This window comes from Macaca thibetana, chromosome 6 (genome assembly GCF_024542745.1).
Source record: "Macaca thibetana thibetana isolate TM-01 chromosome 6, ASM2454274v1, whole genome shotgun sequence".
Classification (NCBI taxonomy): domain Eukaryota; kingdom Metazoa; phylum Chordata; class Mammalia; order Primates; family Cercopithecidae; genus Macaca; species Macaca thibetana.
Window position 1 is genome coordinate 20,399,224 of NC_065583.1, and position 23,673 is coordinate 20,422,896.

Sequence of the window (23,673 nt, forward strand, 5' to 3'; positions counted from 1 at the left end):
AGACAAGAAAGTGATAGAAACATGTTAGTATAAATGGGTACAGAAAATTGCAAGCATACATTTTAGCAGTGTGAACTGTTAAAAAAAAAGTATGTTTGGCTTTTCGAAGGCTCACTCTGCATCAACAGAGTGTCTCTGTCCTCTGCATCGGCAGCCCCTTACCCTCCCAACGTTTCCTGGACTCACCCTGCATTGAGGTGGGCCTGACTGAGACTAACAGACAAAGCCCTCAGAAGAGGGATTTTAGTGAGAAGCTAAGGGTTACAAAGGGGTAAGGAATGGCTGGAAGAGCCTTGGAGAGAGACAAAGGGTGGGCAGGGATTCAGAACTCAAGAGGAGACTCGGGGAGCCCTGTCTTCACTACATCAACAACTCCGGTGATGGAGAATGGGACAAAAATGAAGTGAGCAATAGAAGATGCTAACGCATTTCCACCACCCTGAGACTCAATGTAGATTGGAGTTTAGTCATGAACCTGAAGTGCAGAACTAATAGAAGGTTATCCAGAAATTTTGGGATAAATCAGCAGTGAGGGAAGGAAGGCGTGTACAAATATGAAGAAGAAATTGACTCTAATTATAATAATATATGTGTACAGCTGATAAAGAAAACAGTTTGAAAATTGCTAGTCTGCGGTGACTGGCTGAGGAACCTGATCTCCCCCACTGGTGTCCCTGGAGAAGACCAGGGAAAGAAGGAGAAAGAAAGCAAAGTAGGGAAGAAAGAAAGAAAAGGAAGAGGAAAAGATGAAATTTACAAACATTTTCAGCGCCTGACCACCCCCAGCGTGAGCTGTGAATTTAATTCACACGCTAGAGCAAGGTGTGAATTATTGCCATATCTCTACTGCAGAGGACACAAAATGCCAACCACAGGCATTGCATGCCCCAGAGGGCTAGCTCTAAGTCTCAGGCACTTCACCCCTTTACTTGACTGCTACCCAACAGATTACTCACTCCTGTTTAGCTTCTGGGGATACGGCACCTGTGAGAGTAAAATTAGAAATGAGGCTAAATCTTTAAGAGAAAAAAAAAAAAAAAAAAAAAAGAAGTGTTTATTTCCAAACTGCTATTTTATGTTTACGGTTTTAGATTTTTTAAGTTATTCTGAAAAGCTGAGAACTGCCAAAGTCTAGATATGTTGGTGCTTCCCTTAATTTATTTGGGTGACAGGAGAGGGTCGTTGAAATAAACCAAGTGATTAACTTAAATATATCTTCTACAAATTTTTGAAAGTCAACTTTAATGCTTGCTTTATCTCTTTTTGCATATGGCTATTGCCATGTCCTCATTTAAATCAATTTTGAATTTATAAATGCAATACTTCTCAATGTGGAAGATTATGTTTTATTTCTACACCCCCAAACTAAGCCTTGAATATACTTAAGACAACACAGAGAGAGAAAGCAGGCTTCTCCCATCGTCTGGACAACTAGACATGAGGAAGCTGAAGTTTCCCAAGGAAGCAAGTGCTTTTGCGAACTTGCAGGCTAATAAATCCCTCCCAAAAGTTGTGTGAGATCTCTGTCAGGGACATGTCACAGTTCTGGGTGCACTGACACAGGAGAGGCCCAGGATAGAGGTCACAGTTCCCATTCTCTGAGTAAACCAAACCGGACTGAAAAAAAAAAAAAAAAAAAAAAGGAAGGGTTCTCCCCATGCCTCATTCTCTTTACGAGCTTAAGAACACCCTCGGAGGGATCAAAGCTCCATTCAAGGTTGGCGACCTTTCCGAAGTGGCTTGCCAAATATTTATTTATTCATTTTAATTTCTCATTCCACTTGCCAGGAATTCATTTGAACATTTAGAGAATCTCTCACTCTATATAAAACAAAACTATCGATGCATACAAAGTACACAATGATTAGTAAATTTTAAAAAAACTTTTAAATGTTTAAGAAGCTTCCTCTAAAATTAAATCATATAGGGGATCTTGCCAACTTGAAGGGAGCTTTTTGCATTCCGGCTTTGGCAGATACTAGGGACGTTGGCTCCTGGGTACAGTTCTTGTTCCAGGAGTAGTCTTGGGGCACTGGGACAGCCACTTTGAAATTCCTGGTTTGCAGTGGACAGGGAAAGGCAAATTCTAGAGGAGTTTTCCAAGCCCATACAGCACATGCAGAGCACATGTGGGCTCTCTGGCTTTCAATGTCTCTTTCCAGGATGTATTAGTCAGGGCTCTCCAGAGAAATAGAACCAGCATGATGTGTGTATATTTAGAGACACACTTATTATAAAGAATTTACTTACGTGATTATGGAAGATGGCAAGTCCAAAATCTTCAGGGTAGACCAGCAGGCTAGGGACGCAGGAAAAAGTCATCATCCCAGTTTGAAAGCCATCTGCTGGCAGAGTTTCTTCTTGCTCTGAGGCAATCTCTTATTGTATTCAGGCCTTCAACTGATTGGATGTGGCCCACTTACATTATGGATGGCGATCTACGTTGCTCAAAGTCCACCAATTTAAATGTAAACTCACCCAAAAAAACACCCTTACAGAGACATTCAAAATAATATTTTGCCACATATCTATGTAATACTAAAAAAAAAAAAAAAAAAAAAAAAAAAAAAGAATATGCTATTTCATAATGGGTGCTTTTGTTCATAGAATCAATCTTGTTAGCAATTTCTGAGTCTTGCTCCTACTTCATGGGTTGCCCCTTTTCAGGGTCCTTGACTGATTCCTCATCTGCTCCTCAACCTCTTCATGTTGGAATGCCTCAAATTTACATTTTCATTCCACATCTCCCTCCTAAACTCAAAGCACCTTCTTGAGATTCTATTTTAACCATCTAGTGGACATCCCAGACACAAAATATTTAAACCTGATCTTTCTTCCAAACTTGATGGCAACTTTATTTTCTCCTGCCAAGAACCTTGTAGTCCTATTTTATTCCTCTTTTCCTCTCAACTTGCATCTAATCCATCAGAAAATCATAGTGGCCATTCTTTCAAAATATAACCAAAATCTGACCACTTTTCACTCCCTTCTCTATTACCTCCCTGTTTGAGTCACCACTATCTTTCCCCAGATTATTTCAATAGCCTCCTAGTTAGTCTCCCCGCTGCTGTTCTTGCCTCCCTACAGAATGTTTTCAACATAGCAGCAGAGTAATCCCTTTGAAAAGCAAGTCAGATCACATAATGGCTCTGCTCAAAACACTCTAATGGCTCCTCATTTCAATCAGAGTAAAAGACAACTTTCTTACAACGTTCTGAAAGTCTATAGGCGGCCTGGTTCCCCTCACTGGCCCCCTGATGCTGACTCCCCCGACTCTGAGCTCCAGTCACCCTGGCCTCATTGTTTAGCTCAACAAGCCAGACACGCTCCTACCAGGGCTTTCACTCTGCTCCCTCTGTTTGGACCCATCTCCCCAGAATCTGCTTAGTTCCCTCACCCTCTTCAAAACTTTCAAAGAGCCCCATCCTTACCACCTTATTTGGTTTTGTTACCAACCCTCTACTCCCTAACTACACCACCCTCAGTATTTGCCTCCTTCTCTGTTCTACTCGTTATTTTCTTTACCCAGGCTATTGCATAGTCAACTTATTCATTATGCTCTTTGTCACCAGTCTCCCCTGCTGGAATATAGATCCTTAAGAGTATGTGTCCTATTTGCATTTTTCACTGATTTATTCTAATGTAGAAAAATATATACAGTAGATATTTTACAAATTTTTATTGAATGAATGAATGAATAAATAAACAATTGTAACACCCAAATACTTATCTAAGGCATAAATTGGGTCACTTACTACATGAATATTGCCTTGGCAACAACCAAAGTTTCTAATTTAGTAAGTTTGGGGGTGGACTCACTGGCCTGTATTTTTTACAAGCAATCTAGACATTGTCGTAAAGTTTGAGAATACTGCTGAAGATCCCTCAAGGTCCTGATTTACCCTGACAATGTCAGTGCCTCTTAAACTTCCTGAGTTGCCACAGCAGGGCTCCGGTTAAAGATTTTATTCTATCTATAAATCAGCAGATGACCCAGAGAGTGTCCTGAACAGAGAAAAAAAATGTTTGCTGACCCATTTTTTTCTTAAATGATAATAAAAGTTGTGCTTGATGATATAGTTTTGCTGTGTCCCCTCCAAAATCTCATCTTGAATTCCCACATATTGTGGGAGGGACCTGGGGGGAGGTAATTGAATTATGGGGCAAGACTTTCCCATGCTGTTCTCATGATAGTGAACAAGTCTCAAGAGATCTGATGGTTTTATAAAGAGGAGTTCCGCTGCACAAGTTCTCTCTCTTTGCCTGCTGCAATCCATGTAAGATGTGACTTGCTCCCCCTTGCCTTCCGCCATGATCGCGAGGCCTCCCCAACCACGTGGAACTGTAAGTCCATTACACCTCTTTCTTTCCAGTCTCAGGTATGTCTTTGTCAGCAGTGTGAAAACAGATGAATACAGTAAATTCATACCAGGAGTGGGTGCTGCTGAAAAGATACCTGAAAATGTGAAAGCAACTTTGGAAATGGGTAACAGGCAGAGGTTGGAACAGTTTGGAGGGCTCAGAAGAAAAAAGGAAAATGTGGGAAAGTTTGCAACTTCATAGAGACTTGTTGAATGCCTTTGATCAAAATGCTGATAATGATATGGACAATGAAATCAAGGCCGAGGTGGTCTCAGAAGGAGATGAGAAATTTCTTGGGAACTAGATCAAAGGTGATTCTTGTTATGTTTTAGCAAAGAGATTGGTGGCATTTTGCCTCTGCCCTGGAGATTTGTGGAACTTCCAACTTGAGAGAGATGACTTAGGGAATCTGGCAAAATGAATTTCTAAGCAGCAAATATTCAAGAGGTGACTTGGGGGGTGTTAAGGGCATTCAGTTTTATAAGGGAAGTGGAGCATAAAAGTATGGAAAATTTGCAGCCTGACAATGCAATAGAAAAGAAAATTCCATTTTCTGAGGAGACATTTAAGCCAGCTGCAGAAATTTGCATAAGTAATGAGGAACCAAATGCTAATCTCCCAGACAATGGGGAAAATGTCTCCAGGGCATGTCAAACGTGTTCGTGGCAGCCCCTCCCATCACAGGTCCAGAGGCTTAGGAGAAAAAAGTGGCTTCCTGAGCTGGGCCCAGAGTCCTTGAGCTGTGTGCAGCCTAGCAACTTGGTGCCCTGCATCCCAGCTGTTCCAGCCACTCCAGCTGTGGCTGAAAGAGGCCAATGTAGAGCTTGGGCCATGGCTTCAGAGAGTGCAAGCCCCAAGCCTTGGCAGCTTCCATTTGGTGTTGAGCCTGCAAGTGCACAGAAGTTAAGAACTGGGGTTTGAGGACCTCGGCCTAGATTTTGGAAGATGTAATGAAACATCTGCATGCCCAGGCCGAAGTTTTCCACAGGGTCAGGGCCCTCATGAAGAACCTCTGCTAGGGCAGTGTGGAAGGGAAATGTGGGGTCAGAGCCCCCACAAACAGTCCCTACTGGGACACTGCCTAGTGGAGCTATGTGAAGACGGCCATCATCCTCCAGATCCCAGAATGGTAGATCCACTGACAGCTTGCACCGTGCCATGAACCTGGAAAAGTCACAGACACTTAATGCCAGCCTGTGAAGGCAGCTGGGATGGAGGCTGTACTCTGCAAAGCCATAGGAGTGGAGCTGCCCAAAACCATAGAAACCCACCTCTTGCATCAGTGTGACCTGGATTTGAGACATGAAGTCAAAGGAGATCATTTTGGAGCTTTAAGATTTGATTGCCCCACTGGATTTTGGACTTGCATGGGGCCTGTAGCTCCCCTTTGTTTTGGCCAGTTTATCTCATTTGGAATGGCTGTGTTCACCCAATGCTTGTAGCCCCATTGTATCTAAGAAGTAACAAACTTGATTTTGATTTTACAGTCCCTCATAGGCAGAAGGGACTTGCCTTATCTGAGATGAGACTTTGGACTATGGACCTTTGAGTTAATGCTGAAATAAGTTAAAACTTTGGGGGATGGTTGGAAAGGCATGATTGGTTTTTGAAAGTGAGAACATGAGATTTGGGAGGGGTCAGGATGATATAGTTTGGTTGTGTCCCCTCCCAAATCTCATTATGAACTCCCACATGTTGTGAGAGGGACCCAGTGGGAGGTAATTGAATCATAGGGCAAGTCTTTCCTGTGCTGTTCTCATGATAGTGAATAAGTCTCATGAGATCTGATGGTTTTCTAAAGAGGAGTTCCCCTGCACAAGTTTTCTCTCTTTGCCTGCCACCGTCCATGTAAGACATTACTTGCTTCCCCTTGCCTTCTGCCATGATTGTGAGGCCTCCCCAGCCACATGAAACTGTGAGTCCATTAAATCTCTTTTTCTTCCCAGTCCCGGCATGCCTTTATCAGCAGCATGAAAACAACTAATACACTTGGGAGTGTACAGAGCTTAATGGAAAATATTTTTTAAAATTAATATGCAGTTTCAAGAATAGAGATGTTCCTAATTTCTCTCCAAAAATGGAGACTCTTCTATTATGGGAACTTTTATCCAGGTACTATTGACCTTCTGCTTCATGTTTCCATGTATCTTATTTATTTGCAACTCACGATTTTCTTTTCTCTTGACCCTGACAGCTATTAGAGAAAAGGAGAATGACAATGAAAATAAGACCTAGATATTTTATCTAGGGTATAAATAGAAAAGTCCACAACTTAGTCACAAAACTAGCTACAGGCCTTAACTTGCTATATGAGCTCAGGAACTTCATTTCAACCCTCTCAAGTTCAGCTTTCTCATATATAAAGTAGAAGGAATAATCTTTTGGTACTTACGTGAAAAAATTCTGCAAAGTGTATATGCTATATATATGGTTATATGTGTACAGTATATATGCTGCTATAAATGCCAAGTGTATATGCCGTATATGCTGCTAATATCAACATAATTAAGTAGTCATCTTCATTTTCTGATCTACATTTATAATGAACTTTTTTTTTTATTTTTACGTTTTTATTATACTTCAAGTTCTAGGGTACATGTGCATAATGTGCAGGTTTGTTACATATGTATACAGGTGCCATGTTGGTGTGCTGCACCCATTAACTCAACATTTACATTAGGTATATCTCCTAATGTTATCCCTTCCCCCATCCCTACCCCATGACAGGCCCTGGTGTGTGATGTTCCCCATCCTGTGTCCAAGTGTTCTCATTATATAATGAACATTTCTTACATTGTCCTGTCTATACTGTACTGAGGATAATGGCTTACCATTAGACATGACAGGAGTTCTCCCTGATATAGACAATAAGGAGATGTTTTGTCTGAAAATAATTGCAAAACAATAATAAAATTGACTGAAAGTTAGCCTTATCATCATAATCCCTCAATGGTCAACAATTTCAGAGGTAAAATACCACTTCCCCCACTGAGTCATACTTCTGCATTATCCCACCCACACCTTGGGGAACCACGTTTCTCCACTCATAACCCTTGTGATGACTAGGGCTTCAGAGCTGCCCCATGATTCAGGTCTGACCAATTAATCTAATCTATCTCACCTGGCCACAGGGATTTGTAGAAAGATAAGAGACCAAGACAGTCCCATCCATGGCCTGTAATCCTGGGACTTCTGTGTGTGGGTGAGACATGTCTTTATTGCAGCTGGATTTGAGGATGTGGCAGCACATAAGAGCGACACTCCTGGCAGCTATCTGCCAGCACAAGGAGAGTGTCTGCCTGGGGACTGAGCCAACACAAATGAGAGCAGAGACAAGAAATGGAAAGAGTAAGACCATGTCCAGATGGTTTCATTGGATCACATGGAGACACCTGTGCCTGTACTTTTGAGAATATGGAAGTTCAAAACTAGTTTTATTTTTGTATGTTTACCATTTGCACTCTGAATATAACTGAGACAAAAGTCTTTGTTAAAAGGAGTTTGGTTTAACTGGGAGGCATGCTAGTGAAAGGTTAGTTCATGTCAGAAGTAAAGTGTGCCATGTGGCCCAATGAAATAATCCTGAGTTCTAGTTCATCTCACTTCTGAGCCACAGTTTCACCACCTACAGAGTGAGAGAGGGAGGGAAAAGTAGAATAGATGATTGAAGGATGATTCAAACTTTTCTTCAAACTGCAAAAGTTTCCAAGCCTATCTCAGGCATAACTTGGTACATGAGGGAAATTCTGGAAACTGTTCTAGCTTTGAAAATAGAAGACAGACCGTGAATCACCTGCCAAAACATATCAATTAAACACGCAAACCATAATTTCTATAATGCATTATGACACTGGATTGACTATATGGAAATCCTGAGGTAATTAAAATGACTGGCTGCCACAGCATCTCATTTTTTGCCATTACAACTACATTTTGATGTCAAAAGCACATGAGTCTTCTGTATTTACATTCATTCTGTTAATGCATTATAATTACAGATGTAATCAAAAAAAGAGGTTTGATTTTTCACCTAAGTGACACCTTTAATCACTCCTGAATGAGACATGGTTCCAATTAGAGATATCTTTAAAAAATCATGACTAATAGTATCAGTTATCAGAATTCCAAATAGAAGCCTTTTATTTGAATGCCATTTCCCTTTAGTCTATTTTCCTTGGGAAGGACAGTTTCCTGCATGTGACGGCAGAGGGTAAAATCCTTACCACTGAATTTTTTCTTGATTAAAATAAATTCAACAAACTGTTTTTGACTCCTTACCAAACGCTAAGTAGTATAGAAGTTGAGAAGTGAGTAAGTCTCCCAAACCTGCCCACAATCGATTTAGAATGTAATGGAGGATACAAATGGATGAATTAGGCCTTAAGGAATCAGTAACAAGCAGAGAAAGGGAAGCACATATCATGCAAGAGAAATTGCGTAAGTGACTATAAAGTCTGGGAGATGGAAGGAGAGATATTAAATCTGCAGATGTAACCAAGTTAAGATGAGATCGTACTGGGATAGGGTGCGCCCTAATCCAAGGATTGTTGTTCTCATAAGAAGAGGAAATTTGGACACAGACACAAAAGGAAGATGGCTCTGTTAAGATGAAGACAGAGATTGGAGTTGTGCTACCACAAACTAAGAATCCCAAAGATTGCTGGCAAACACTAGAAGCTAGGAAGCAACACAGAAACATCCTCCCCCAAAATCCTGCAGCGTCTGGCCCTACCACCCACCATGGGAAAGGGATGTCCCTGGAAGCTACTGATTCCAAAAAGAGGGGCAAAGAGAGTAGATCTAAATTCTGCATTCTGCCTGTAGCAGAGTTTTCTCAGCTGACCAGCAGATCCATGAGCCAAGAACAAATACTTGCCGGTGTAAGCTACCAAGATGGGAATTGTTTGCTATATCACATTATTGCATTTTAAAAAACAAGCTGTTACATTGACCTAGGTAGTTTTCCCTTGGCTTTTATCTTCTTTTCTCACTGCAATTATCTACTTTCAGGTTTCTCTGACTTTTCTGAAGCAGCAGTTTTATTTGAGAGTCAACTTTTTTTCCATACCTGGTGATTCAACATCCTATCGTAGATATTTAAATAGTTCAAAACCCCTCACTTCCACACACTAGAATGGAAAAAAATTTTCCTGAAGCTGTATGGCAACATGGTTTCTGAGATAAAGCCCCGTACAGTTTATTATTTTTGTTCACTTAAAGCATTTCTCCTGAAGTTAGAACTTTGGCAGAAGTAACCATAGTAACAATGAAAAAGGCTCTGGTGGTCTGTGCATCATTGTGCCCAGCAGTATGGCTTGTGCAGGCAGGAACTCAACTGGTATCAAGCAGATAAGTATATGAGTGATTGAATGACCATGGTTGCTTTTATTTTAAGGCAGAAAATACATTAACATATCCAAGGTGTCCGTTTTGAAAAATAGATTTTAAACATTGAAGAGGAGGTTGGTTGTTCAAATGGCAGTGTATTCACTTTATAGAATTTCCACAACTTCAGTGGCCAAGGGAGGTAGGGGATATAAAATATTTACAACAGAAGTAAAGGGTCATGGTTAACGGCAAGGGCTTTAGCATCACAGTCTCTAGAACTGAAGCCTTACTCCTTATGATATGAGTTCCTGGGCAAAGTACAGAACCAGTCCTTAATTTCCGCTCCTCATCTGTAAACAGGTGATGACAAATATCAATACCAACTTCATAAATTTCTTTCTGAGGATTATATGATTTAATTAACATTGAATATTCAGAACACAAAGTATTCACTAAATAAACGCTAGCCAGTATTATTGCTGTTGTTATTTACTGTTTTATTATAGTTCAGATCATGTTATCACTGAATACTTGTGTCTCCCTGAAATTCAGGCGTTGAATACCCCTCAGTGTGATGGTATTTGGATACTGAGTCTTTGGAAGGTAATCAGAGTTAGTTTAGGTCATGAAGGTGGGGCTTTCATGGTTGCACAGGTGGCTTTATAAAAGGAAAAAGACAGAGAGTTCTACTTCTCTCTCTCCCCATGCACAGATGGATAAAAAGCTGTATGAGGACATTGTTGAGAAGGCAGCCATCTATAAGCTTGCAAGAAAGCCCTCACCAGGAACTGAATCAGCTGGCATCTTGATCTTGGAAATTCCAGTCTCCAGAACTGTGAGAATACAAATTTCTCTTTTTCAAGCAATCTAGTCCATGATATTTTGCTACAGCAGCCCTAGCCTGCTAAAGCAGATTTCATTCCTTTTTCATTCTCCTAGCTAGCACATTCTTTATGACACTGAATACTTTCTTAATCATTCATCTCAGAGTTTGTTTTCTCAGTCATTCATCTTAGAGCTTTCTATAATCTTTCTATGATTTAGGGATCTTTAAGGTTCAAGTCACAGAAACTCAACTCAAATTTACTTAAGCCAAAATAGAGATTCATTTGCTTATATAGGAAACGGGGAGAAATTACTTTGGTCCCTTTTCTCTGTCTACCCTGTTTTTAACGCACCTTCCATTTGCTCAAGAGAGACAGAGGTGCTAAACTAATTGCCCAGATTGTGAAATCATAAAAGGCCTTGTTTGCTGGTGTCCCAAAGTGACTGCACAGCCACGCTGTATACAGGGTCACTCCATATACAGTGGGATGCGTATTTCTTACAAGAGTGATATGTCGGATTCTGTGTGTTATGAAGGGATAGGATACACCCTATTATCCAAATTTTATTTTACTGCCAAAGACAAACCAATTGATCCAATAAAAAGGATGCCACTATTCCTAATGAATGGGTCCTAGAGTAGAAAAAATACATCCATTGTATAGAATATAATTTATTTTTCTGAGAACGTTAATCGATTGGCTGAGAGGCCAAACTAAATGACAATACATTTAGGCAAAAGTAAGAAAGAGTTCAGTTAGACAAAAGCAGCTGCAGTCCATCTTCTCCCTTACAAAAAGGCTCAGAATTTACTCCCGATAGTGAATGTGAAATTTCTGATATTGGTAAACAATCAATCAACATTGATTTGTACCAGCATTATTATCATTACCAGCATTATTTGCCAGTAACCTGGTAGGGACCATAAATTGAAAGGAGAATAGCCTCAGATCTTTCCCCAGCTCTTGAGGAGCTTATGTTCTAGAGTAAGATCCTTAACTGGTGATATTCCTATTAAAGGCCCTCCTCTAAAATTTGCATCTTAGAATTTCATGTTTTGCAGCTGTGTGATGTAGCAACTAATTTGACATAATTTACCACATTAGTGTTTGTGAATGGGGAAACGACACCTCTCTTCTGACATGATCAGGACAAGAGCCCAGGCCTTATATTCACTCAGGACTGATTAATCACTGGACCTGAGTGGCTTTTCCTGGAGGTGGAGGCTTTCCATAGAGCTTTCCATCGTGACAACCTCCTTAAGTGGGTGGCACTTTAGCTTTGGAAGATCAGTCTTGGACAAGTTAATGCTTATTCTTCTTTGCAGTACTTTACTAAAGGGAATTGCTAAGACAAACTATATGAATGTTTTTGAAAATTTCACACATTTCACTGCACCATGCTTTTTCTCTTGTGTTCTGTAAATGATAGTACCTGCTTACCCAATTCCCTCAAACACTGTTACAACTTTGCTCATCTTAAAGCATTTTCCAATTTGTTATTCATGGAAAAACAACCATTTTCTTTTGCATTTATTTGATTGTTAGTGAGATTACATTTTTTTTTATTGCCCATTTTTATTTCTTCTTTTGTGAGCTGCCCAGAAGGTGCAAATTTGAAAATAGATACACTTCTGGGCTACCAGTTTAAACAGAGTTGAGCTCAGCAAAATGACAACCAGCTTATAATTGAACCAATACCTCCAAATGATCTTTCTTGAAGGATATTTTTTTTAAAAGTTTTATTTTTGATTACTTCTGGCAAAGTCCTTTGCTTTTCTCCTCTTACTAATGAGTGATCAAAAACAGCAACATGCCTATCTTTGTCAATCAGTGTATTTTATTGTTATTTTCCCAGTGATTTTTAGGTACATGTTATGGGTATGTATCTGGAGACACTGAAATTTCCATCTTAGGTTTTGGAATAATGAAGAGGCTGGAGAAATAGATTCAGATTCTTGTCAAAAATATTTTAGAAGAAATTCCACAGTCATAAAAGAACTCTGTTGATACTTGGTACTTAATCCAGTCTGCTATCACCCCACTACTTCCTTTCTAATATAAGCTAGCAATTATAGACTATAATTACCAATCTTCTATTTAGTCATGGAGACCACACTAATGAGAATCAAGTTAATACGTGAATCCCTAGACAAGACTTTTTCAAAATTTATGTGCTGGTGAGTCACTTGCATCTAAATCACCTGGGCTTTCCCATTTCTTATATATCAAATCATGGTTTCTGGAATTAAAACTTAAAGAAGCTTCATTTTTTAAACAATTCAGGGGTTATTTTGTTACATACTGTCCTCTAAGATATTTAATTATTACCCCTTTTTCTTTGGGGATGTGGGCAAGCATTTGAGTGACTCAACTGTGATGTCAGCCTCTCATAGATTTTGCTGTGGTATTTATGCACTGATCATGTTAATTTCCTCATTAACTCAAGTAGAGTGAGAAAAAGGGGAAAACAATGATGTGAGAGACTCAATTTGCAGAAAAAAATTAACTATTAATGATCCAGAAGGTTTGGATGAACAATATTCCCCAGTCTTGCCAAAAAATAAAGCAAAACAAAAAACCCACAGCGTTTCTTATTTAATAGTGCCTTCACTTAGCTATTTTAATAAGACCTAGTCAACTGAAAAACATCTTTGCACAAATGACAAATAACAGTGTCTCATGTGTAAAAAATGTTGTGTCCTGAGAATCAAGCTGGATAGGCTTAGAGCCAGAACAGATCTGGATATGAATCCCTGATTCTCTCATTAGCTCAGTGGCCTTGCTAGAATAACTTTCCGATCTACTTCATTATCTGTAAAATGTGGCGAAAACTTATTCTTCTTTGTAAGTTTATAAATGTTTGTAAATTTCCTAGTCTTTGACAGATACTTAGTAAAGCCCAAGATAGGAAGTGGTTCATCAAAATATGTACTATGTCCAAGGTCAAAAAATATATTTCATCAAGTTGCAGGATCTTATAATTGGTAGATTTTACATATTTAATATAGGAGTATCTGATGGGTCTATTTTGCTGACTCCGAAGATGAGAAACAAGAACAGGCATCAAGGCTTTTTCCTCTCATCTCAGATTATATCATAATTCTCAGATTATATAATAATTGAGTTACAAGTTATCAACTATATAATTGAGTTATGAGTTATCAATTATTATATGATAATTGAGTTATCATATAATATGAGATGAATATATTGAATTGCTAGAAGCAAGTTCCTAGCTTCAAAATTGTTTAATTTTTTTGGTTGTTGTTGCTACTGAAATTTTCTTTCCCTGGCAAAGACAAACCGGTTGATCCAATAAAAAGAAAGTCACTATTCCTAATGAGTAGGCTATAGGAGCAGAAAAATGAATAAGAAATAAGCCTGTACCTCCGATGTAAAAATGGCGGAGAATGACCAGGGAAAACCCCTGCCTTTGATGACAAAAGTATACGAAAAGATTGTGAAAGGATTAGTTCTGTATGGATGTGCTGCAGTGCACATCCAATTCACATGAAAGTATGAGGCCCAGCTCAACTCCTTGACTTTCCACACTCAGAGTAAGCAATGGAGTAGAGCCTATCGGGGCCCTATCCCATGTGTGCAAGTGGGACTGTCAATCAAGGTCCCCCACATTCTCCACCTCCAGAGTGACTTGTGAAGCAATCAACCAATACCTCTCACCTCAGTAGTTTGCTATGGAGTGGACATGTCACCCACAGACCACCTGGAGTTCTTCTGGGGAGACTGATAATGGAATTTGGGAGAAAGATCTTTCCTTTCTTGGGCAGAGGACAGAGAGAGATGCCTGATGGAATTATTTAGTTACTATATCCAAATATCACAAAAGCCCAGGAATCTTTAGTTACATGAGTAAATAAAATCCTTTTTTATTCTTGAGTTAAGTAGATTTGATCCATTAAGAGTTTACTTTCATTGGTCTGAGATACTAGGTTAGAAAGAACCGGAACCAAGTTTGTTCTCCCACATCCCTTGATTCTGTCAAGTGACTCAGTGGTCTTCAGCAATGATTGGCTATTTTTGAGCATTTTACCAAAGTGTTCCCGGATGTTGCTACTGCCATTGTTATTGTTGGTGCATTAATATGAAGCTATAAGTATCATAACTATGATTTCTATCCCACTAATTTTGACCTGACCCTAGACATCCATACCTACAGGCATTTGTGCTCTCCTGATTCTGAAGCCTAGGTGAGTGTTAGAGCATGCAGTTAGCTGGAAAGGCCATAAAGCAGACTAGCTTTCTGAGAAAGAGCCTGCCAGGAATGCTGCTACAAGCATATTGTGTGAGCAGCTGGCCTCAGCAGTAGTGAGAATCTACCAGTAAAGAAGATGGAGAAATAGATTTTCAAGCAACAGTTTGGGATCAAGGGAGTCCTGAAGGCAAAACCTTTGCATATATCCCTACTTGCCTTTTTGATGGAATCCTAATGAAAGAACCCCCAGCCCATCTAGACATGGGAATGCAGTTTGATCTGCTGTAAAGCCCATCTCCAATTTGAGTGGAATTCATCTCATTTCAAACTCAAATGATGACTCACTCTTATTTGGACCTCCTCCATTGAACAGGCTGTGCAACCTCCTTGGATGCCAGGCTAAGTGGAGGACTTTCAGGTTATGACTTTCCTCCTGCCTCCACCCACTCCATTCTTAAAACTTTTCCTGTAAGAAGTGACCTCCTAGGTCACTGGGACTTAGTCAACAGTCCTCGAGGGGATCATAAGGCAGGATAGCAAAGGAGACAAAACCAGACAGACTCAGGTTTACATCTTGATTTTCCTTCTTCCTTCCTCTGTTCTTTCCTTCATCATTCATGAAAACACCTATAATGTGCTAGACAATGTATTAGATACTAGGATGTAGAAATAAACTCTGTTCCCTTTAAAAACAGAAGGACATTCAATCATTGAACACCTGCAACAGTTTCTTGTTTGGGCCAGCAAATTTCATCTGTCTTAGTCTCAGAGTCCTCATGTGTAAAATAAGGGATAAAACGCCTACCTTGCCTAACTGAAGAAGGCTTCAGGTATGAGAGAACTTGGAACATAAAAGACAAAGGATTTGAGAATGAAAATAGCACATTTTTTAAAAAGATTGTTAAAGTTAGCATATATTACCCAGAAACCTCTACGCGTTTAACTTTGTGGTAGTAGGAGGTAAGTAGGAGAAAAACGATGAACCTATGGGCCGATTGACCTCATCTGTTCTTAGTCTCCTGAAGTCTGTTCTGTAAAATGGTAACAGTCCACCTCCTCACAATGGCTGTCTAAGAATTAGGAGTTAGTTGAAAATATATAAACAAACAGAAACATTTTAAGTACCCTTTGCAAATTGAAAGCCATGGTTCTCAACTGGAGATAATTCCTCCCATTCACCCCACCACCATTCAGGGACATTTAGCAGTACCTAAAGAGGCTTTTGGTTGTCACATCTGATGGGGGAGAGTGCTACTACTTGCATCTAATGGTTAAAGGTCATGGATACTGTGAAATGTCCTACAATGCAGAGGACAGCCTGCCCCCCTCCCTTCATGCATACTAAAGAATCATGATGACCAAAATGTCAAAAGTATCAAAAGTTGATAACCTCTACTGAAAAACACTATGGAAATGCAGTGTTATTCCAAGTAGGCTTGGATGTGTGCAATCAAACACAGAGAAGAGAGAACACACAAAGTGGGCAGCTAGCAAAGTCTAAGAAGTAATACTTCCCTCAAAGATCTTGAAGTCTTGTTGAAGAAATAAGACTCACACAAGAAAATAATTTCTAGAACAAAATAAAGACATCTCCTCATACCCCACTATAAAATATTGGATGGAAATTAGATGATAATTCTTCCAGATCTGCTGTTGACTTTTCATACGACCATTGACAAGCTATTTACCCTCTCTGGGATGAATTTGCCATTGAAAATGGCCTCTGTAGGCAGGGTTCAACATTAGCATTTCATTTTCAATTATAATCACCAGTTTGTGAGAGATATGGTAAAATGAGCATACACTTTTGAATGTAGTATCACAGATTCAATATCTTCCACATATTAGGTGGGAAAACTTGAATAAATCACTGAAGATCTTTGAGGCACTGTTTTATTTTCTGTAACCAAGAGATATACTAAACACCTTTCAGTAAAGATCCCAGCACATAGTAGCTATTTTTTCTGGTTATTATATTATTATGAGCTCTGGGGAATATTTAAATCTTTTCATGGGCCTGTATGCTTCTACAGTACTGATGAGCAACAAGACAGTGAGGGTCTTTCCAGAGTCAGAGAGTTCGATCTCACAGTAAGCCTCTTAGTATAAACCAAAGACTTTTCTGACTATGCATCATGGGAAAGATATCACCCTTCGAAAAGCTCAGTCATCCTATCTATGAAGTACAATAATTATTGCCTTAAAATAACAATAGAAAGTTATGTGTGTATTTTTGGCTGAACGTGATGGCTCATGCCTGTAATCCCAGCACTTTGGGAGGCCACGGCGTGTGGATCATGAGGTCAAGAGATAGAGATCATCCTGGCCAACATGGTGAAACCCCATCTCTACTAAAAATACAAAAATTAGCTGGGTGTGGTGGTGCATGCCTGTAGCCCCAGCTACTTGGGAGGCTGAGGCAGAAGAATTGCTTGAACCCGGGAGGCAGAGGTTGCAGTAAGCCGAGATTGAGCCACTGCACTCCAGCCTGGCGACAGAGCGAGACTCCATCTCAAAAAAAAAAAAAAAAAAAAAGGGTATGTTTGTATTTTTAATATTTCAATTTAAGACTATGCCTTCTGTTTCCTAGCACCTTAACCATCTGCAGAATATTCTTACCTTCTCCATCTCTAGGTCCAAAGAAGAACGAATCTTGCCTTCAAAACTCAACCTCACGATCCTCCTTCTTTACACCAATTCCAGGAAATAGGTGAGAGAAAAATTAAATGAAGGAATCTAGTATAATAAATAACTGACTCAGGAATTAAAAACCAAAGAGAAAACAGGCCCTTCCTAGATTGAGATGCGGGTGGCCGTTTGGGGAAGATTTGTGTGGGAGGAGAGAGCTTGTCGGGGCAGCTATGGTGTACGTGGCATACAAAATACAAAAATGAGATGAAGAGCAAGCAGCTTTCAAAAGTATTAGTTGTGGATATCAATGAAATCAGTACATTGACAAGATATTTGCACTTCCAAGTTTATTTCAACACTATTCACAACAACCAAGATGTAAGGTAGATCGAGGTGTTCATCAGTGGATGAATGGATAAGGAGAACATGGTATACATGCACAATAAAATATTAATACTTTTCAACCTTCAGAGAGAAGTAAATCCTATCATTTGCAACAACAGGGATGCAGCCGAAGGACATTAAACTAAGAGAAACAAGTCAAGTGCAGAAGGACAAATACCACATGATATCACTTATATGTAGATCTAAAAAGTTAAACTCATAGAAGCACACAGTAGGACAGTGGTTACCAGGAGCTGGGAGTGGGTGGCAGGGGTTAAATGGGGAATTGGGAAAATGTTTGTCAAAGAAAATAAAATTTCACTTACAGGTGAGAGATGAATGGATGAAGAAAATGTGGTGTGTGTATATACACAATGGAATACTATTCAGCCATCAACAAGAATGAAATCCTGTCATTTGCAACATGGATGGAATTGGAGGACATTATGTTAAGTGAAATAAACCAGGAATTGAAAGTTAAAAACCACATGTTCTCACTAATGTGTGGGAGCTTAAAAAAAAAAAAAAAAAGTTGATCTCATAGAAGTGAAAAGTAGAATAGAGGATACTAGAGGCTGGAGAAGGTAGGGGGAAGGGGGGCAATAGGAAGAAATGTGTTAAAGGATATGAAATTACATCTCGATAGAACAAATGCACTCCAGCGTTCTATAGCACTATAGGATGACTTTAGTTAACGATAATTAATATATAGTTTCAAAGAGCTAGAAGGAGGATATTGAATGTCCTCAACACACAAAAAATGACATATGTTTCAGATTATAGATATGCTAATTATCCTGGTCTGATCACTATGCATTATATGTATCACAACTTCACTATATACCCCCAAATATGTACAATTATTATTTGTAAATGAAAAGTAAAATTCCAATTACAGGAGAAATACGTTTAGGAGATCTATTATATGACATGGTGATTACCGTGAAATAACATACTATATCTGTGAAAATTGCAAAGAGAGTATATTTTAAATGTTTTCATCACACACAAAAAATAGGCATGTGAGATAATGGATATGTTAGTAAGCTTGATTGAGTCATTCTACAATGTATACCTATATCAAGACATCAGGTGGTCCACCACAAATATATACAATTTTTATTTGTCAATTCAAGGAAAATAAATAAACACATAAAAAGTATTACTCTGGACTTGGAATGGAAAAGTTTCTCAAGAAACTTTCACAGTTTTTGGAAAGTATACTAAAAGCTTAATTCCTATATTTACAAAATAGTCAGTGTAAAGGAATTTAGAGGAAACTAAAGAGGGGCCTGTTTCTCTTCCACATGGATGCAGGTCAAAGTGAACAGAACGTCTGTGAGATGGAGAAGCCCTAGCAAGCAGGGAATATGAACAAATAAGGCTTGAGGAATTTCTGAAATTATAGAAAGGACTCTATGTCCTCACAGACTACAAATTGGGCTTTTAAACAAATTCTTTTCGGATTTTTTTTTTATTTCAATAGATTTAGGGTTACAAGGGTTTTTGTTACAAGGATGAATTGTACAGTGGTGAAGTCTAGGCTTTCAGTGTGTACCTGTCACCCAAATAATTGAGTACATTGTACTCAAGAGACAATATTTAATCCCTTACCCCTCTCCCATCCTCCTCACTTCTGAGTCTCCCATGTCCACTATACTACTCGGTATGCCCCTGCATACTCAAGGCGTAGGTGAAAACATGCAGTATTTGACTTTCTGTTCCTGAGTTACTTCACTTGGTATAATGGTCTCCAATTCCATCCAAGTTGCTGCAAAAGTCATTATTTCATTCTTTTTTTGTGGCTGAGTAGTATTCCACAGTAGAATTCCACAGAAAATTCCATAAATTTTCTTGATACACTCACCAAGTAATGGGCACTTCAGTTGATTCCATATTGTGAATTGTGCTGTGATAAGCACATGAGTGCAGATGTCTTTTTGATATAATGACTTATTTTCCTTTGGGTAAATACTGAGTAGTGGGATTGCTGGATCAAATAGTAGATGTACTTTTAGCTCTTTCAGAAATCTCCATACTGTTTTCCTTAGACGTTGAACTCATTTACATTCCTGCCAGCAAGGTATAAGCGTTTCCTTTTCACTTATCTGTGCCAATAACTATTGTTTTTTGATTTTTTAATAATGGTTATTCTCACTGGGGTAATCTGATCTCTCATTGTTGTTTTAATTTGCATTTCTCTGATTAGTGATGTCAAGCATGTTTTCATATGTTTGTTGGCTGCTTGTGTGTCTTCTTTTGAAAAATGTTCACGTCATTTGCCCACTTTTTAATGGGTTTTTTTTCTTGCTGATTTCTTTGAGTTCCTTGTAGATTCTGTATATTAGATCTGTAGTTGGCAAATATTTTCTTTCACTCTGTATGTTATCTATTTACTCTGTTGATTATTTCTTTTACTGTGCAAAAGCTTTTTAGTTTAATTAAGTCCCATTCATTTATTTTCCTTTTATTGTTGCATTTAGTGTTGGGGTCTTAGTCATAAATTCTTCACCTAGGTTAATATCCGGAAGAGTTTTTCCTAGGTTTTCTTCTAGAATGTTTATGGTTTCAGGTCTAATATTTAAGTCATTAACCTATCTTGAGTTCATTTTTTCATCTGATGAGAAAGAAGGATCAAATTTAATTATTCTACATGTGGCTGTCCAATTTTCCCAGGATCATTTTTTGAATAGAGTGTCCTTTCGCTTGTGTATGTTTTTGTCTGCTTTGTTAAAAATTAAGTGGTTGTAGGTGTTTGGCTTTATTTATGGGTTCTCTATTGTTATATTGTTCTATGTGTCTACTTTTATACCAGCATCGTGCTGTTTTGGTTACTATAGCCTTATAGTATAATTTGAAGTCAGGTGACATGATGCCTCCAGACTTGTTCTTTGTGCTTAGGATAGCTTTGGCTACTTTGGCCCTTTTTTGGTTCATCTGTCTTTTATTGAGTACTATTCCATTGTATTGATATGTCACATTTCATTTATTCACTTAACAGTTAATGGATATTTTGATAGTTTCCATGTTTTGGCTTTTATAAATAATAGTGGTATGAATATTCATGCACATGATTTTATATAAACATAGGTTTGCAGTTCTGTTTAGTATGTACCTATGTTTAATGGCCAAATGATTTCCCACGAAATGGTACTTTGTTGTAGTTTTTGTCTTCATTTGCCTAATGACTAATGACATTGAACATCTTGTCCGGTGCTTATTGACTACTTGTATCTTTTTTGAAAAAAAGTTTAGTCAAATTCTTTACCCATTTTCTAATTGGGTTATTTGCCTTTTTATTGTTGAGTTGTAATAATTTTTGTATATTCTGATTATAAGTCTCTTATTAGATATAATTTGAAAGTGTTTTCTTCATTCCTGATGGTGTCCTTTGAATCATGAAAGTTTTTAATTTTGGTGAAGTTCGATTTACCCATTTTCATTTTGTCATGTGTGCTTCTGGGGCCATATCTAAGAACCGTGGCCTAAACCAAGATCACGAAGTTTCATTCCCATATTTTCTTGTAAGAGTTTGAAGTTTAACTCTTAAAATGTTTTGATCTCCAATCTAGTTTTACTTAGTTTTTGTATATGGTGTTAGATACAGATCTAACTTCATTCATTTGCATGCAGATATTCAGTTGTTCCCTGTCACCACTTGTTGAAAAAATTAGTCTTTATCCATTGAATTGTTTTGAAACTCTTGTTAAAAATCAATTGACCATACATATAAAGTTTATTTCTAGATGCTCAATTCTACTCCATTGATTTATGACTAGCTTTAGTTTAGTACCACAAAGTACTGTGGCTTTTTAGTAAGTTTTGAAATGAAAAAGGTGATTTACCCAACTTTGTTCTTTCACAGGATTGTTTTGATTATTCTGTGTCCCGTGCATTCCAATATAAATTTTAGGATAAGCTTGTCAATATTTTTCAAAAGAGCCAGGTAGGATTTTGATACAGATTGTTTTCAATCTGTGCTTTCAGTTTGGGGATTATTGCCATCTTAACAATATAAAGTGTTCCATTTAATAAACATGAAATGTTATTCCATTTATTTATTTTGAATGTCTTTCAATGATATTTAGTAGTCAGTGTACAAATCTTGCACTTCTTTTGCTAAATTTATTCCAAAGTATTTCATTCTTTTTGATGCTATTACAAATACATTTTTTCATAATTTCCATTTCAGATTGTTCACTGTAAGTATATGGAAATTAATTTTGTAGATTAATTTTTTAATATTGCATATTAAACTTTGTTGAATGTGTTTATTAGTTCTAAGGTCTTTTTTAGATTTCCTAGAATTTTCTATACACAAAATATGCCATTTGTGAATAAAGATAGTTTTACCTCTTCCTTTACAAACTAGATGTCTTTTATTTATTTTTCTTGACAAGTTGCCCTGGCTAGGAACTCCCATACAATGTTAAATATATATAGCAGGCACAGTTATCTTTGTCTTATTATTGATCTCACAGAAAAACACTCAGTCTTTTGCCATTATGTCTGATGATATTAGCTATAGGTAAGTTTTCTGTAATGCTCTTTATGAGGTTAATAGGTTCTCTTCTATTCCTAAATTGTTGAATGTTTTTTGAAAATTTGTTGGATTTTATCAAATGCTTTTCTTGGTATCTACTAATATGAGCCGTGTTATTTTCTTTTTCCTTTATTCTAGTAATAAGTGGTATATTACACTGATTTTTCTATATTAAACCAATATCACATTCCTGGGTTCAGGCTTGTTTGGTCATAGCTTATAATCCTATTTACATGTGAGTGGACATAGTTGATTTGTTAGTGTTTTCTTGAGAATTTTTGCATCTATGTACATAAGGAATATTGGCTGTAGTTTTCTTGTGAAATCTTTGTCTGCCTCGGTACTGAGGTAGCACTATTCCCATAGAATGAGGAAGTAGAAAGTATTTCTTCCTCTTCTGTTTTTTGGAAGACTTTGTGAGGACTAATATTAATTATTCTTCAAATATTTGGTAGAATACACCAGTGAAGCCATTGATCCTGGGCTTTCCTTATAGGAAGATTTTGATTACTAAGTCGATGTTTTTACCTTTTTTTTTTTTTTTTTTTTTTGAGACGGAGTCTCGCTGTGTCGCCCAGGGTGGAGCTCTGTGGCCGGATCTCGGCTCACTGCAAGCTCCGCCTCCCGGGTTCACGTCATTCTCCTGCCTCAGCCTCCTGAGTAGCTGGGACTACCGGCGCCCGCCACCTCGCCAGGCTAGTTTTTTGTATTTTTTTTTTTAGTAGAGACAGGGTTTCACCGGGTTAGTCAGGATGGTCGGAGCGAGACTCCATCAAAGAAAGAGAGAGAGAGAGAGAGAGAGAGAGGAGGGAGAGAGGGAGAGAGGAAGGAAGGAAGGAAGGAAGGAAGGAAGGAAGGAAGGAAGGAAGGAAGGAAGGGAGGGAGGGAGGGAGGGAGGGAGGGAGGGAGGGAGGGAGGGACGGAGGGAGTCTTAGCACTGAGGATAAACAAAGATGATTCTGCCTCAAAACTTCCCTGTCGACAATGACATCCTGCCAGTCACTTCTCCACAGAGTGGAAAGATTTGCTTTTCAAAGTGTGGTTCCCAAACCTTCAGTACTGTAATCACCTGGCAACAGAATTTGGGGCCGTTTCCCAGATCTGTTGAATCATAATCTGCATTTTGCCTAGATTTCGAGGTAATTTATGGGCCCATTAAAATTCAATAATTACTAATTTAAAGGAAATAGTATTTATTGAACCATGCATTTCCCTGTCACTTTATTTCACCTAGACTACAACATAGCTACACAACTTATGGGATAAGAAAATCTCAGAATGCTATTACTGTAACTTTCTTCACTGTAGTTGTCTTTTGCAGTTCATCACCCCACTTTTACTGCCTCATGCAGCTGGCAATCCAACTTCTCTCCTTAGGAGGTTTT

At 38.4% G+C, this 23,673-nt stretch overlaps 1 protein-coding gene across 1 annotated transcript in view; it reads left to right on the forward strand.

The window, feature by feature from the left end:
* Positions 1-18,340: 18,340 nt before the first annotated feature.
* Positions 18,341-23,673, forward strand: part of SLU7 (SLU7 homolog, splicing factor) — an 867,785-nt gene continuing 862,452 nt past the window's right edge. The window contains exon 1 of the mRNA XM_050794801.1: positions 18,341-18,345. The gene's annotated coding sequence lies outside the window, so the exon portion shown is untranslated. The remainder of the gene's footprint in view (positions 18,346-23,673) is intronic.